The sequence below is a fragment of the Mus musculus genome, chromosome 12 (genome assembly GCF_000001635.26).
Source record: "Mus musculus strain C57BL/6J chromosome 12, GRCm38.p6 C57BL/6J".
Taxonomy (NCBI): domain Eukaryota; kingdom Metazoa; phylum Chordata; class Mammalia; order Rodentia; family Muridae; genus Mus; species Mus musculus.
The window spans coordinates 89,726,136-89,740,163 of NC_000078.6; the positions used below are offsets into that span (position 1 = coordinate 89,726,136).

The 14,028-nt window shown below is 39.2% G+C and overlaps 1 protein-coding gene across 50 annotated transcripts in view; it reads left to right on the forward strand.

The window, feature by feature from the left end:
- Positions 1–14,028, forward strand: part of Nrxn3 (neurexin III) — a 1,612,235-nt gene that overhangs the window by 1,003,435 nt on the left and 594,772 nt on the right. For 5 of the 50 annotated variants that reach the window (XM_017314989.2, XM_017314988.2, XM_006515568.4 and 2 more), the window contains exon 1: positions 1–14,028. This exon is cut by the window's right edge and continues 73,477 nt beyond it. The exons of the other annotated variants lie outside the window; for them this stretch is intronic. The gene's annotated coding sequence lies outside the window, so the exon portion shown is untranslated. 50 annotated transcript variants of the gene reach the window in all.

Sequence of the window (14,028 nt, forward strand, 5' to 3'; positions counted from 1 at the left end):
TGGATATCAGAGGTTGGCTTTATTGCTTTCTACTTTATCTGTTCATGTGCAGTGGTTCTTAGCCTTCTAATGCAGTGACCTTTTAATATAGTTCCTCATGTTGCAGTGACACCCCCAACCATAAAACTATTTTTGTTGCTACTTCATAATTGTCATTTTGCTACTGTTATGAATCATAATGCCAATATGTGCATTTTTGATGGTCTTAGATGACCCCTGTGAAAGGGTTGTTTGATTCCTCCAAAACTAATATAAATTCTCTGAACCTGAAACTCACAGACTAGACTGGCTAGACTGGCTTGCCAATAAACCTGATTTTTTTTTTCTTCATTCCCACTGTTGGGGTCATAAGTCACTGTGGTTGTGGTTTTTACATAGATGCTGGAGGTCTGAATTTGAGTCCTCATTGTCTTAGTTAGGGTTTTACTGCTGTGAGCAGACACCATGACCATAGCAAGTCTTATTTATAAAGGACAACATTTAATTGGAACAGGCTTACAGGTTCAGAGGTTCAGTCCATTATCATCAAGGTAGGTGCACGGCAGCATTTAGACTGACATCATACAGGCAGAACTAAGAGTTTTACATCTTCATCTGAAGGCTGCTACTGGAAGACTGAATTCCAGGCAGCTAGGATGAGGGTCTTAAGCCTACACCTATAGTAACACACCTACTCTGACAAGGCCACACCTCCTAATAGGGCCACTCCCTGGGCCAAGCATATACAAACCATCACACTCATGTTTGCACAGCAAGCACTTTATATATTAAGCCATCTCCCTATTGCTGCATGCACACCTTCTTGTTTAGTATCATTCTAGACCTTGGAGCCCCAAAGCTACAATGACTTTATCCCTAGACGTGAATGTCATTAAGTCAGCGGCTCCTGGAAAGTCATTAATCTCTGCTCAGGCCCAAGCTGCTTCAGTGATTTTCTCTCACTCAGCAGTGTCCTTACAAAGAGGTCCTTCAGACTCAAGGCTGTGCCTGCTCTCTGTTTACTTTCAACTGGAGAGAAGGCTTCCTACACTGATACATCCCTAGGGAGGTCAAGGGTAAGCATTTCTCTATGAAGAAATGCAGCTCCGACCTTCATTATCCTTAAGACTTCACTCTTGTTTTTGGAACTTCACAACCTATGGTAATAATTTATTTTAAAGGTATACTCCATCCTTTTTGGCGTTGTGTATTCTTGGCTCATTTTTGGAGGGTTCTAAAACCTAGCACTCCTAAGGAGGACACATACAAAGAGTGATGTACTCTGAGAGTATGATGATCAGAAGAGTACTGACCTTCTGAGAGTATCGATGGAGGACTCTGGGCTAACATCCATCATCACAGCATCAGTAGAAACCTCCTCTTATCTTTGCCTGTTCTCTTCCAAAACATCTACCTTTGAACTGTACTGGAAATGTACTTGTAGGGAGTTGCTGCTAAGAGACTCAGTGGTTTTTAAGGGGTGGACAATAAATTCCCAGGACCCATTTCAATCCTCTTGAGTCAGTATTTCTCAGGGGTGTCATCCAGTGATTTGCTTTGTAACAAGCCCTCCCAGATGATCTCACTGAGTATACTAGAGAGTCGTGCACAGCTATATGTTTCCCCAGTGCCTTGGTAGAAGGCTTTGTTCTAAACTCCTATGCAGGTGATTCTCAGAGAGAGGGCTAGTGGGTCATTTTTCTTCCAAAGCATTGAGTTCCAACTACCAACTAATTCTCTTCTATTTCCTGTTCAATAATTGCCCTTGGCCACAGAGACTTGCCCATTTGTGTGAATGATTCAATCCCGATAGTTCAATTCAGGCTTCACTGCCTTCCCTTCTAGCAAAATGTATAGATTACCACAATAGCATATGTCTGCCTCAAACCACAATTATAAAAAAAAAAAAATAACAAATTACCTCTTTCTGTAGGTCTTCTTTCAAGCTCAACATGTGGTTTGTAGTTTATGGGGTATTGATTGTGTATTATCAGTTTAGCTCACACACTGACAATTACATGTAGCGCCAAGGTAGCCATGACAATGGAGTCCAGTTGCCATAGCAATGAAAGAAGTCCTATAGCTGCTACCTACAGCCTGCTTTCCAGCGATAAACGCGCTACTCACTTCGTTTTAATTGAAAGATGAAATTATAGACTCTAGAAAGAAATAAATGGGCCCATTCCCCATTTTCCTTCTAGCCACCCAGACACAAGTATAAATAGGAAATATGTAAGCATTTTCTTAAAGGTAAATATTGAGAATTCCGAGAGGATATTTTCCAGTAGTCTTGTAGGCATTGGAAACAAATATCTATTGGATATGTTGCTGAACAGACATTGAATTAGCACCCATGATTTTACATTCTTGATTATTTAAGAGTCTTTTTCTTCTCAAGTCCCATGTCCTAACTGCTTGCACTGAATGGTCTACCTTCTTATCCGCAGTAAAATCTTTAATGGGTTTACTTGCTGAGTTTAGTTCATGTTTAAAAACTCATGGCAGATACCATAAGTTATTTTACAATTAACATCAAATAGTACCATGGAAGTTTTTTATGTAACTGAAAATAAATCAGTAATAATAATAAATATGTAATCATGTATGGTTCCACTTCAATGCTAGTGCCTCTTGTATACTTTAAATCTAACAGCCTTTGTGTGCTTGCTTAGCCATATGCTATAATCATACAGCGTCTGGAATGCTTCCCTTAGCACAGAGGAAGGTATACATTGGGGACTCAGAAATGAATAGACTTTACTCTTACAGATTGCCTGTTCCCAAAGGATAGAAAGCTAGGACAGACAGGAAAGTAAATGATTAACAAAATAAGAAATGAGGTAGTGGCTGAAGGAGACTACAGGTACCAAGTGGAGGCAGAGAGAGGGGCGGGAGGGAGAGAAGGGCAGGATGGGAGGGGGAGAAAGGCAGGGTGGGAGGGAGAGAAAGGCAGGGTGGGAGAGAGGAAAAGGGAGAAAGGTCTTTAAAACTCCCATATGTGTGAATAGAAATCTCAGTCAAATCATTTTCCCTTTAGTTTAGAATTTTCTTTCACTAATATGGCAAAATGGCCCTTCTCTTGGCCCCAGATCACCTTTGAAAACTTAAAAGTTGTCACTTGCTAACCCCTACCCCCTTTCTCTGCTTTCATTCCTTTCTCGGAAGTCAGATGATTTTCCCTTATGGAAACAACCATATGAGACACTGCAAAACTGGTTCATTCATGTGGAAGAAATAACTATATTCTAGGCAGGGAAACATCTAGGACAGTGTTGTGGGGTGATGCAATAAGATACCCATGGGAATAAAGATAGTAGGGTCTTCCAGGAAATTTTTATTAATGAAATGATCCCAGAAATTGTGAGTTCATATGGTTTGGCTTTATCTTCAGCGTGTGTGTATGCAGGTATCACATGCAGAGGCCATTTCAATCATGGCTTCTAAAGTGCAGCTTTCAGAAGAAGAAGAAGAAAAAAAATATCTTGGGGATTAAATGGCTCTAATAATAGTGAAGTATGTACAAAGTGTTACCTGGGCTATAACACAAAACAAAAGGTCCTTTGTCTGATATTTCCAATCATTGTTCTTCCTCTATAGTCATCACCTTTGAAATAAGGATGTTGGTAGAATAATCAGTCAATGTTCTTCTTTGAAAATTTTTATCAGTACTCATTAAGGTCTGTGGCTGTATCACCATGCATACACACATTCTCTTCTTGTGTCTGTACTTCATAAACATATACAGTGTATGGAAGCCTTATGCCAAGTGCTAGGACAAAGCTTTCATACATTTTCTAGCCTCGTGCTCCTGTTTTCTAGAGGGATTAGTGCGGATTAGACACATAATTACACAATAAATGATTTAAGTTCCATGGAATAAATAGAAATAATCCATCTTGAGAGAGAATTCCTAAAACAGAACATAAAATTGTGCTTCCCAATGTTTCTCCCTCCTCCTCCCTCTTCTGTTTCTTCCTACTCTTGTTTTTGAGACAGGTTCACCCCAGGAAGCCCAAACTAGCCTCAAGTCATCCTCCTCCTGTCCTCCTATATCTAAATGCCAAGTATAACTATGTTTACCACATCTTGGTTTAACACAAAATCCTAGAGTGTTAAACAGTTTACTCACCAAGGAAACCTAGTATAATAGATTAAACAAATGTTTAAATGGGAAGTAACTTTTATGTGTATACTCACTATAAATAAAAGTATAAAAAAATGTGACATGGTAAAAACACACGCGCGCGCGTGCGCACGCACGCACACACACACACACACACACACACACACACACACACAATTAGAATGAATACTACTACAAGTTTTCATATACTTCTGTCCAATTTCAGGTTTGTTATATTCTCAGATACATTTGCTTACTGTTTTGCTGTTGATGTATTTTTACTCTCCATGCCTTTAATGGTTAAATTTATAATTTTATTAGACTCTAAAATCCATAGTTTATATTTGTTTGAATTACAACATGGGAATTATTAGTGTCACTATACTCCTCTGTATTTCAAATTTCCATCAGGGATAGTCAACTTTTAACTAGAGCCAGCCAGTTCAACCTCATCATGCCTCAACCTTATTTCTGTTTCCGCATAAGTCAACGGCTCTCTATTGCACGTGTGCACTGATTCTCCAGTATGTCACTATTCTCATGCAACACGGTTGAAAAGAACCAGATCCCACAGGAACTTTCAAAGCTGTGAGTAAAATACCCATTATCCCATAGATGCTTGGTAAACATGGATTCTGGGAGATCAGGAGTCCTCTCTAGTGTCCAATGGTGCCTATTTAAATCAACAAGCCTGCTACTTAAAATGTAAAACTTCAAAATTCTAGCAAAATGCTCAGCAGAACCAACTGGCCTTTACAGTCACAATGCCTTTTCTTTTACTGCTTTATGCTCGCCCAGCCGCTGCATCTCTCATTAGGAAACTCAAGTTAGTTCTTTCAATGCCTTCGTTTATTTATTTATTTTTTAAAACTTCCTTTTCTTTTACAACCTAGGAGTCTGTGAAAGCCGAAGGAATTACAACTTCAGGCAAACCCCTCCAGGTTGGTTTCCCTACATAACCAGGCACATCTGTCTGTGGATAGATCTGGAACCCTCTGATGCCTTGGCAGCCATTACTAGCAGAAGGTCTGAGACTGTATTTACTGAGAAAGAAAAGCTGAGGCTGGAGATCTACAGAGCCGCCACATATTTGAAGTAATATCAAAGCAGCGAAGGGTGCTAAGAAGTGACACAAGGGGGGCTTTCTGATTGCTAGAACCGCAAGCCACCTACCCTGCACATGCAAGCCCTGTTTCGGGCTTCAGATCTTTAAATATGCTCAGTTTGTAATTAAGTGTCAAAGAATTGATTAGGAAAGCTCCTGCAACGTGAGCTCATTGATGGAGCTGCTTTTGTTTTTGTTTTTGGCAGGCTTCATGATATAATTAGTCTAAACAAGAGGTAAAGTCTGTGGTGGTTTGGGCTACTGGCCAATAATTTTAGTTTTGTAATAAAAAGAGGCAAAGAAAGAAAGGAAACAGCAAAAGGAGATCATTTATGCTGATCTGTGAAACAAATCAAAGGAAAAGGATGCTAAGGTATCGTTTCCTTTGCTGGAGGTGCAAAGTAGTTTTAGCTTTGGGCTACTCTTCTGAGAGAGGAGAACTTAGGAAAACTGTATAACCCCTAACATTGTGAGTATTGGTGCTCTGTCAGGAGTGGAGCAAAGATGCTCTTGAAGGCAGCTGGATTGACACAAAGGTACACATCTGTAACCCTGGCTTTGAGAGACTGAGGCAGGATTACTTGGTGACTTGAAGCGAGCCCAGGCTATATTGCAATATCCTGTTCCAGAAAATCAAGGAAAGAAATGGAAATCTTTAAGATGTAGGATAATTTGTGTGGCCATTGGAACACAGACATTGGCTAGAGATTATCTGGGGCTAGTCCACTTGCTTTGAAGCTAGACACATAATTTCCTATCTCTCTCCCCTGTAGTTGCCCTTGTAAGGTAGAAATACCCTGAAGAACTGTGGTAATGCATTGAAAATAAGCAGCATTTGGCTGACATATATTAAGTATGCAATAATGTTTTTGCTTCTGATTCATCCCATGTAATTTCAGTTGGTAAACCTAAAACTGATATATTTTCCCCAGTAAGTATTTCTGCCAGGAAGTCATGTAGAATATGCATTTAATAATTTGTGCCAGATGTATTCAGAATGGCTTGTATTCCATATTTTCTCTATCCTTTCAAAATACCTTTCATTCTCATGTCAAACCTCTAACAACTCTAGTGAGTTAAGTTTGGGCAACAATAGGCCAGCCAAAATAAGATATATTTTTTAATACCCCAAAGTTAAACCTTTCATGGTTTCTATGTTTATACTGGAAGAGAAATAGGAAAGATACCTATTTTTTCTTCCTCCTTCCAACCCCCCCCCCCACAAAAGACCTTGAGGATCACTGAACATTGTGATGTGGGGGGAAATATTTTCTTTGAGGAAACACCCCCGAAAAGGGGAGTGTCACAGGAGTCTATTGCTTGCTGTTGGCTTGTGAATTCCTTTCTTGGTGCATCTATGGGGAATCCAAGACACAGATTTTTCTGTATTCAAACTGGCAAAAGATATAGATCAAATGTTTAAGGCCATTAGGAAGAAGTTAAATCAGGGACAAACACAGATACAGCAGCATTAATTCAGGATAAGAGTGAAATGCATTGCAGTTTTGATTCTGGCATGTTCTTCTGTTCTTTAAGGATCTAAGCATTTGATCTATATGTTCTATGGTCCTAAATGAAGCGAAATAAATGTCTGGACAGATTCTCTGTGATCGAGTCTGCTTCTTACCATTTTTCTACTTTGGTAGTGAGCTAAGGCCACAGCTTCATTCACCTAGAACAGCTATGAAATTGAGGATGCTGACCAGGCTACCAAAGTGTGGTGCTTGCAGTTTTCAAGCATGTAAATAATTTTCCTTTGAACAAATCCAAACCAGTGTACCGTGAGCAGAGTTGGAAAACCACCTTAAAGCTGATAGGTAAATTTCCAGAACCACCTAGCAGTTTTCATAGGTGCTAGACTCTTATGTTTATTATAATGAACTAATGTTGATTTTTGAGAACTAGACTAAATCATTAAAGTCCATTATCTCCTCTAGTCCTCACAATAAACCCATGAAGTAGAATATTGCTACTTCCTTCCATTCTTTAGAAGAAGGAACTAGAGTCAAGGCAGATCAGATGGCTTTCCTTTTGGGTATTAGTCCAGGTCATGTTGTCCCCAAGGTCATGGAATTGTCAGGGATCAGTCCCCCTAGAGGATGTATAGGATGAGGTTGCTATCCTTGTGAATGGTGTTACTGAGCTGTTTGCTCTTGACAACATGGGTCCTGCTTGGTGTGCACCACTCCCCAAATCTCTTAGCAAAGACTCTGTGTAAAGCATGAACTTGGGAAGTTTCTGGGCTTGTATACAGCTGCTTTCTCTGCTACCCAGCAGTCTGTGTCTTGGTAGGGATATTAGTGGGTTGTGTTTATCTTTCATAGATCATTACTATGTGAGGTCAGCTAGAATTTCTGTCTGGTTGGTCACAGGGAAGTGAATACACACACACACACACACACACACACACACATACACACACACATACTCATAAACATCCATATGCACCATTGTTTTTCTAGTCCACACTGCAAAGAAAGTACCTGTAACATGCTTTGTGTCACAAGTAAGATGTAAGGAATAAGACAGAGAAGTCATATGGACTTGTTAGACTCTCTCATTTTCATAGTAAATTCAAAATGGATTGTGTGTATGAATTCAAAGCAGTCTTTGCATGTAAAATTGGTGGTGATAATAATTTCCTATTTAAGTTTCCTTAAACCTAAGGCTAAGAGGTTTCTTTAACTTCTTTATTTCATGTGCTTCAGATGTCTGAATTAGAACTATAAGAAGGAATACAAAGCTGTGAGGAGCCAGCTTGCGCTGTTGCTAGTCCTATAGCTTCTGTGACACATTTTTTTTTTCTGAAAAAATCTATTTGGAAGAAGTAATCTCCAATACTCTCTTCCTGCAGAATAGCATATACATGGAAGGTTCCTATGCACAAGGCAAAGCAGGGGCATCCATGTACCTGTGCCTAATGGAGAAAGAGTTTTCTTTTCCAAACAAGCCATTAAGAAAAATGAGTCAAAGGACTATTGATTCTCTAGAGGAAGCACTAACCACCCATAAGTCCATTCCACTTGAGAAGTACCAGAGGTGGCTATTCCACCATGGCAACTCTGCCATTGCTCTTAGCTTGGGGCCAATGGGATTGCTTTTGTGTGGAGTGGCAAAGGATGTTAACAGGAAGAGATATGGAACAGGCATTTGTGTGGCAGTCTTGGCCATCAGAATCCAAAAAGCATCTCTAGAGTCAAATTCAAGTCATATACAGACAAATCTTTTGGTTTTCTACTAAAGACTTTTCTCAATCTCTTCTGAGCAAAACATGTGCCATGCATGCGTAGATATAATTTTCTGTGGTGACATAGAACATGGGAAACTCTAAGTCAGTCCGTGGTGAGTGCTGGCCCAATTCCACCACACACAACAAAAGAGTCACACAACTATTCACATATATAACTTATTTTATGCTAACAATAATATCATATTTATCAATTCATCAAAAAGAAGACATGTTTGTTATGTCTATTCAAATGCATTATGCAGTAGGTTTTTCTCTTACTTCAAAAAGATTTCCCTGAAATATTTATGTCAGGAGAAGAAATATTTGGAAAACTTTGGAAACCTTGTTTCTTAATTTTACAGACACCTGGTATCTGAAGTGCAATATTTATGGACATTTAGTGGTTTTATATACCATGTGACCACAGTTGGCATTTTCATGTCATAATAGTTCTTAGGTGCTACTAAAAAGGAATATCAAAATTCAAATGATATTTAGTTTTTCTTAATACTGTTAACACTGAAAGTCATTCTGCTTACCAATCCAGACTGTCTTCCAAAAAGCAAATTATTCTAGATGTCTCCTGTTTTTTTCTAAATTGAATCATACTGTTCACCTTCTACCTATAATACATGTAAGTCTGTGTACTAATGTACATATATAGTTTCAGCGAAAACTTTCCTATTTGGACTGAAAATGCTCACCCTAAGAGTCAAAGACCAAGTAACAAAACCCCAATAGCAGGCATTAGTAGCTCTCTTCAGAGGTCAGAATTATCTATGAAATTTCCAAAACATCAGAGGCTATTGCTATTGGCCTTGATTGGTCCCAAAAGGAGAAAGGTAAGTCACTATTGCTGACTATACCATATACTTCAGAAATAGGGTTCTGGGACTGGTATTGATTTGAAATCCTTCTCTCTGAGCTTTCATGATACTAGAAAGAACCTTGTAAGCTTCCAATGGAGGGAAAGAACCAACACTTCTATCCAGATATGAACTACAGCAATGAGTGTGGCATAGTAAGTCAAAGGATCCATTAGTAGTATGCATAGGTTAGCAGTAAACAACAGTTCTGTAATTGGACTTTAGACCCACATAGCCAAGTTAGTCATGCCTGGTACTGGAAACCTAGCTAACTACCTAGGACTACTGAAGTCATGAATCTTGGTGAAGAACCTACAATCCACTGAAGTTTTTAATCTCTTGGTGGAGATGCATAAAAGAGAAAGGGAAATTTGACTTAGTTTACTCTACACCTCTTCTTTCTCATCTTGGTCATTTACTCAATCACGTAGAATCTAGGGACAATGAGAGCAAATAGCTACTGTAGCAGAAATCTACAGTATTAAGGATTCTTTATGATTTCAGTGCTTACCGTAATGGAAAGTGCACCCAATAGAGGCTGTCAAAAACTTCATTATGAACCAGACTTGTGTATGCATGACTGTCATTTATCCCGTATTCTGTTTCTTCAGTGAGTTGATGTCACTTTTTACCTCAGGTATAGCAACTGTGGACAAACAGAAGTTAGCAGAGAGCTCCATAGCAGGGCATACATCTCTGTGATCTAGAAACTAAGGACTATGAGTCAGTGGGGGTGGGGGGGTGGGGGGTGGGGAGAAAGGTCTCAGGATGCTATTGTGCCTATCTCATGAGATAACTGAACTATGAAGAAGTTCTTCAAGCCAGTATTTCATAACTGATGCAAAAATGCATTTCAAGTACCAAGATACCATAAGATATATTTTGGGAGGAAAGGGTGCAAATGTCAATGAAGAGGTTAGGCAAACCCTAGATTCATGACATCTAGAGATAATCAGTATGCCAGTTGTCCAGATGGGGGGTGGTTCTTAAGAGGCAGTCTTTTGGTGGCACTCACTCAGTGTGCACCACGCAAATAATTTCTATCTAAGCCAATGTGATTAGTGTTCAACTGATATTATCATTTCTAATATCAGCTCAGGTCCACTTACATTAAGATATTTCAGTGATTATCTACGGCCACAGGAAAAAAAATCCAGAAGGTTCCCCAATATGACAATGCTTTGCTGTAGACGGGTGCAAGTGAAAACTCTCCTTTTGTATTTAGTCACTGTAAACATTATTTACTGACAGTTCTCACTTTGGCAAAGAAGTCTATGACTACTTTAATCAATGATATGTTAAACAACTTAATAAGACTCAAAGGGGTGAAGTTTGCTGAAATGACACAGTAGCTGATTAATAAGATGTGTTTTTGGTTGTAAAAGTAACCCACAATGCCAAATATTACCATTGTCTTGTTAATGAAACAGACTGTCTTCCTGTTTCTTAGATTGAAAAGTGGCTTCTTAAGTAACTCTTCTGCAGCTACAGGGAAGGAGGAAAAGATGCCTGTAAGATCCTGGTTATACTGTATACGGTAGATACAGCAAGAAAACTCCAAAACTGCAGTCAACCCAACCTGAATCAGGGTTGTGGTCCTGTAACTTCTCTGCTGTGTTACTGGGCTCCATTGAGATCTATGACCCACATTCTGTAAATCATACTAGAGGTAGGAGCATGACACAGGATAAGAGCTCTTGATATTTAAGCATAAAGACCTGAGTTTAGGTCCCACATAAAAACCTGGGCATGATTGTCTATGCACTTATAGTCCTAGTGTTATGCAAGGCAGAGCATGAGACAATACTAGGGCTTGCTGGCTAGATAGACCAGTTTAAATTATGAGCCCGGGGCTTATTAAGGGACCCTATCTCAAGGTATAGAGTGGAGAGTGGTAGACTAGGGCAAGAAAGCTTCCTATATCCTTGGCACATGCACGTGTGGGAAATTGTACCTGTATAAGCACACATATCACACTTAGATACTCATCCAATTTAAAAAAAATAATAGTTCTCAGGATAGTGCTAGTGCCCCTTTTAGATACTCTTGTCAGTTTTGCCTGCTGTTTGACAATAGGGAAAAAGGAAATACGTGGTCATAGATATCTTCATCATTTCCTTCTGTCCAGGGACAGGCAGGAAGAAATGGCCACATGTAGCCTTGAAGTAGAACATTTACAGTGAGGTATTGAACATGTGAGGGACTGCTTGGAGATGGCAAAACTATCATTTCTAGTAGACATACAAAATATTACATTCAATAAGACAATGCTATCCAACGCCTAATCCCGTGAGCACAGCCTACAATACAAATAAGTTTCTTCATCCCCCTTGTCCTTACAGTCACTACACAGATATTCCCAAGCTTCCTGTCAGCTCTGAGGATCTCTGACTATTCTTGCTAAGTATATCTTTGTGCACCTTATCAGAGGCAAGAATGGAGTAGACATTCTGAGAACAGTAACGGGGGAAAAAAAAGGCACAACCCATTCTTGTGTAGAATTAGCTTAAATGTTAAATTTACCTTTGACCTTGTCATAGAAGGGAATAAGAACGGAGAAAATAACATGAGAAGGTTTAGATTCTGAGAAGAATAGTGGTAATATAAATATGTACCATGATCTATAAATAGGAACGATAATATTTAAAGGAGATAAATTCAAAGGAAAACTAAAGGCAAAACAGAGAGATATTTACCCTCTGAATCTGGCTTTGGTTTTAAATTGCACAGGAAAGAGATTGTTGGAGACCATTATTCTGGACTTTAATAGTACATTACCAATGCCACAGAGCAAAGATATAGTTTAGAAAGAGAGGAGAATAAATTATCTTAGAATCTAACATATTTATATTACTACTGTTATATTAACTCATATAGATCATAATTTTAAGCACTTCAAAAAAGCTTAAATTGAACTTAGTAGGCAACCTTTTAGTCACCAAATTACCAATCATTAATCTAATGAAATTGAGGTTCTTATTGGCTAAAGTAGAAACCAATCCTGCTGATGTGGAAATGATAGGAGTTGGCAAAATCGTAATGCTAAATGGGTACATAGTTTCCTAATGTGTATTCCTAGGCCAAGATCATCTGGGATTCCCTATTGAACAGAACCCTGTTTGTTTGCAATTAACAGTGCTCTGTTAACTAATTTTAGGACTGCATTTTTCAGAATGCAGATGTGATTAATACAGTCCAGATGGGGCATCCTATAAATGTATGAGCCAACTCTTACTGAGTTAAAAACAGAAGTGTTTTAACTGTTTTCAAACCCTTAGGCAATGATATCTAAATTATAACCCCAAATGGTTAGTACAATGTTCAGAGAATACATTAATAATATCAGTTATTCTTTGAGATTTCTGGGTCCATGGATGACCTGGACCCTGTTGTTTTATTTGTTCAGGAATCTTGTTCCTCTTACCTTGGGCTTCTTCCAGCTTTTGTTCAGATTCCCTTCAATCAGTGGTTCTCAACCTTCCTAAAGCTGTCACCTTTTAATACAGTTCCTCCTGTTGCAGTGACCTAATTCATAAAATTATTTTTATTGCTGCTTCATAACTATAATTTTGCTACTGTTATGAATCAGAATTTAAGTATCAGACATGCAGGATATCTTATATGCAACCCTTATGGAAGGGTCATGTGACTCACAATGGGTTATGACTCAAAGGTTGAGAACAGTTGTCTTAGATGATGGCATGCCTATACTTTTACTGTGACACTCAAAATTACCCAAACTATTTTTTCATTCTCTCTGTTCCCAGAAAGGAAGTACCATATAGCCTTGGGTTCAATTGCAAAATAGTCATTTTTGCTCTAGGAACTTTCAAGTGAACTTACTTTGCGTTTCACTGAATCATCCCAGGGACAGGATTCTCCAGTGTGAAGAATTCTACTCCTGGGCATTTCTAGCAAACCAGAAGGTAGCTAGAGGGTGACTGGCAGGTCAGAGGATACTGCAGAAGACAGGAAGGAAATAGTAAAGAGACCCCTTTGAAGACTCCCACAAAAGACACCAGGAACCTTGCAGATTTACTGTGGAGGTAGGATAGGCAGACAGCCTGTGAGATCTTGGTGGCTGGGTGCTTGTTAAAATGGCTGCTTGTCATCAGTATCGGCAATGGCTACTCAGGACATAGTGCAATGTATACATGAGCCTGGCTTTATTTGTGTTGGTTTTCAGAGATCATCTTTCCAGGACCCCACCCTATTCCATTCTCATAGTTGTGCTGGGCTTCCCTGGAATCACAGACCTTGATCTCAGTGTGTCATTTGTAGTGCCCAACTTCTTATATTCTATCGGTAAGGCATCTGAGCAACCAATTTTTATTCATGTATTTCTTTGACTTATTGGTTTGTTACTCAGCACATACATGAATTTGTTCTACCTAATTAAGGTACATTTGTTTTCTCTACAAGAAGAGACTCTAAAGTGGCTGTCTCACTTCCCTATTCTTCCATAACTTTCTTCCTCCCAAATCCTTTCCCCTCCTGCTTTTACCTACCACACTCATCACTGTCAAGCCCAGTAATTAATCAACACTCAGTCATAGATGGCTCCATTTCCCTCCCCTTCCCTTCACTTTCTCTTTTCCTGCCTGAATGATGAAGAGTGATGTATGCTGTCCTGAATTCCTGACTCCTTATCCTGGGAGCATTCAAGCCAGGTCCCATGATGAGCCGTTCAACCAAGAGGAAAACACTCAGATGACAAACGTGACTC